This window comes from Mus caroli, unplaced genomic scaffold, assembly GCF_978045245.1.
Source record: "Mus caroli unplaced genomic scaffold, Mus_caroli_1 scaffold_9, whole genome shotgun sequence".
NCBI classification, from domain to species: Eukaryota; Metazoa; Chordata; class Mammalia; order Rodentia; family Muridae; genus Mus; species Mus caroli.
In genome coordinates this window covers 48,482,918-48,486,724 of record NW_028227264.1, presented here as the reverse complement: position 1 = coordinate 48,486,724, position 3,807 = coordinate 48,482,918, and the positions used below count along the sequence as shown (strand labels likewise).

At 34.8% G+C, this 3,807-nt stretch overlaps 1 pseudogene; it reads left to right on the top strand.

Annotated features, from left to right (window-relative positions):
• The first annotated feature begins 1,620 nt into the window (after positions 1–1,620).
• On the top strand, positions 1,621–1,791 carry LOC115032267 (U2 spliceosomal RNA; annotated as a pseudogene).
• Positions 1,792–3,807: the final 2,016 nt, after the last annotated feature.

Here is a 3,807-nt window from a genome sequence, read left to right as displayed (position 1 = left end):
TTTGTGCTCTTGTATTATTTTAATGTATTATTAGCCTTAAGTACTCTACTTTATATTTTACCTTTCCTTTATACCAAACTATTAATTGACAAATAATTGAATTCAAATGGCTAATTAGAAGGCCACCATTATTATTAGAAATTTAGTTTTAATTAATGCTTAGTGAATTTCTTTGAATGGTTTGTTGTTTTCTGATTTTTGGTATATATGAATGTTCACACTTCCATATTTGTTTAGATGCCTCATAAATATTAAATCATAAGTAGTGATTGATCACTGTTTTTTAGTTATCGGCGAATCATAAGCTATAATTTCAAATCATTTTATACCCTCAAATTATCAAAAATATTTTGCATCTAAACAAATAAATACATCCCACATTTATGAAATTACCAGAGCCCCAAATCCAAGAAGTTATAAAGATAGAAAAAACCCATCATGTCCAGCAAGGCCCTCTCAAAGCTAATGCCAGTGACCTTCCTGACTCTTCAGGATAGGCAAGGCTGAGGAACCAAAGCTGTGATGGGTCCTGGTGGGGGAATCTGAATATGGGTTCTAGAAACTTTTTGCTTTCTCTTATGTCCACATGAAACTTGTTCCAATCAAACAAATAATAATATCTAGAATATGAAAGTAACTATTAGAGGTAATAGTAAGAACAACCAATTTATCTCAAATGTGATAATGTATTTGAATATATGTTTCACAAAGAGATATTGATGACAAATAAGATTGTACAATTAAATTTATTTTTAATTTATTATTAATGTACTGCAAATTTATACTTAGATTCTACTATATGATCACTAGAGTGGTTAAGATGCAAACAAGAAATGTGGCAATAGTCAGTGTTATCAAAAATAAAACAGTTGAGACATTTTTCTGTTTGTGTGCTGTAAATTGAGTAAAAGCACACAACATAACTGTGAGCTACAACTTTATCCCTGCAGTTTGAACTCCAGTACACTGCTGATCAGAGATCACTAGGACATTGACTGTGAGGTGAAGTGGATGCTTACTATATTCCCTCCATTCCAAATTTTAAAGAATTCATTCAAGAGAAAGCATATAATAATAGCTATAATGTCTTTGTTTGTAATAGTCAAAATTGGGATAACTCAAATGTTCTTCAGCTGGGGGATGGATGTACAAACTACAGTCTATCCGTAAAATGGAACAATTCTCAGACACACTGGGAAATGGACTATAGAAGCATGTAGCGATGTGTTGATATCTAAGACAGTAATCCTGTTGAGTGAAAGCTAGTTTGAAATAACTATGTATTAGATGATTGATTTATATGACACATAAAAAATGGAACACACCAGGGCAGAATCAAATCAGTGTTGTCTAGTAACAGGAAGAGAGGGAGAAATCAAACAGGGGCATGAATAGAATTCATGGGAATAGGGAATAGATTTGTTTTGCTTGTTGTATTGGATAAATGGGTATACAATTGTACACATTTTAAGGACAGATAACACTGATAATGGAATTGTACCTTTAAAATGTAAATTGTACCTGCTATATCAACAAACAAGACTAAAAGAATTAAATAGTCTATAGTTTAAGAAATTCTATAAGGCTAGCAGTGATGGCATAGTATAGAATCCACATACCATTGCTTCCTGGTCTTTTTGCTAAGATCAAGCATAGTATCTGTTCTTATCAGTTTAATAACACACACATCCTATCTTCTCACTTTTTCATTTACTAAGTGTTGTCTTGAAGCAAAACATTTGAAACAGGCAACTCATGAGATTTAGTTTTCTCTTGAATGTGGTGCTAATGACATTCATATTTAGGAGACAATATTTATTAAGGGACTGTTAAGACAACAGTATGTAAATTTCTTGTTTGTTGAGGCTTCTGGTCAATATCCTGTAGGGAGTGTTCTTTGCTGTGTTATGCTGTATTTCAGGATTATAATTACAGCCCACATAATTCTCAGATTTAACCATGAAAGTGGATACATTGTATTCCAGGTTCTATTTTCCATGGTAATATTGTCCCTCTGTCATGTAAGAGTCAGTAGTTCCAGATTAAAGTAACTTTGATGTTTATCGTTGAATGATTTTGGACTACTTCACAACTTTCCAAAACTGTATTTCTTAATAGTGTTCTGGTATAATAGTTAACTTGGGCTTACATGGTTTTGTCATTGAATAATTTGTAATGTACAAGGTTTGATAAAAAGCAAGACTAATCATCTTGGTTCCCATAAGTGAGAAGGGCGGTATGCAAAACTGTGAGTTACCAATCTACCTAGCACATACAGTCCCATGCTGTTAGTTCCCAGTACTGCAAAGTGTATAGACTCACAGTCTGTAGCTGCAAACACACAATAAATGTGCTGATCGGTAGTGCTCCCACAAAGCATAACAGGGAAAGATAAGATCTAGGCTGTTTTCCTATTCTCCAGACTTGCAATACCTGTTTTAATATTATTTTTTAAGACATGGTTGACAGTATTGAAGTATATCTTTATCAAGGATCTCAATCATACTGGATGAACGGTTTTTCAACTCCACTGGTCTTCCTGTTAAATAGTTATATATACATTAAATCTACATATAAATAAGGTCATACTGTAAGCATAGGGTTTAAGACCTAGATATATGGATTCTGTGGTTACGAAATTCATCAATAAATCCTATGTTCTCACATATGAAATGATGTCTGAGGATAGAGGTAGGAATTTCAGGCAAACCCAGAGACCATGAATGCAGACCACTGTGATGTCAAAACACCAGCAAGACAGCATTGCCTTGACTTTGTATATAGAGGAGAATGTTAAATTTATTTTGCAATCATAGCTATGCACAAATAAGGTGAGATTTCTGTCACCAGTGACAGCAAATTCCTATTTTCGTTTCTTTCTTAATTAAGTGATTCTTTCAGGAATTAAGGGTAAAGAACAGATATTTCTGCTGAAAGATCAATAGCCAATACTCAGCATTTCCTTTGTTCCAATAGGATGATGAAATGATGGATTTATACTTTCAGAAACAAGTTCTATCCTGTAAGAATATGCTATCTCCAAATGCTTCCTGTGTCTATGCCCTTATTATCACTACCTCTGGCCATTCACTCTTTTCTCCTTTCTTGTTTTTACAGCATGTTGTAGAATTGGTCCTCTGAGGCAAGTGTTAGATGAAAACACACAGGAAAAGGGATTTAGGGAGGCTCACACACTAGATAGAAATGTCAGCCAAGCCTCTGCTTCTTTCTCGGTTGGCACATTCTCTGGTGTGCTTCATTTCACTGGTTTATTTTTCTCTGCTGTATTTATGGTAGATGTTAGTTTGCCTTTTTACTTACTCTCACTCCCAATATTTAGAAATGGCATTGTCTTCTTTTCCTCATCCAATAATTAGTTTAAAAATAATTTCCCACTTCATGTCTTGTAGTTATCTCTGCACATCTTTCCTTTCTTTTCACTTCAGACATTTTGAACTCAGCAGGAGAAACTAAATACTGCTTTTGGTGTCATTGTAACGCCACAGACAGTGGTGATTACTCTCCAGGTTAGATAAAAACTTAAGGTTCCAGTGAGCTATTCTCAGTCGCTAGGTACAAATAGAATCATATGCTGTTTCAGGTCTGGCCTCAGGCGACTGGAGTCACTGAAGGTCATTCAGCTGAAGGAGAAGCCTCTCTGGGGCCTCACTGTGCCTGGCATTCAATTAAGTTTTTCTGGATCTGTACCTCGAAAAAGCAAGCTTTGTATTCCTTCTCTGTGAAGCAGAACACATAACTGGAAGCTGGTCCATGTTGAGGAATTTGGTATTTCTAAACAAAGACCAC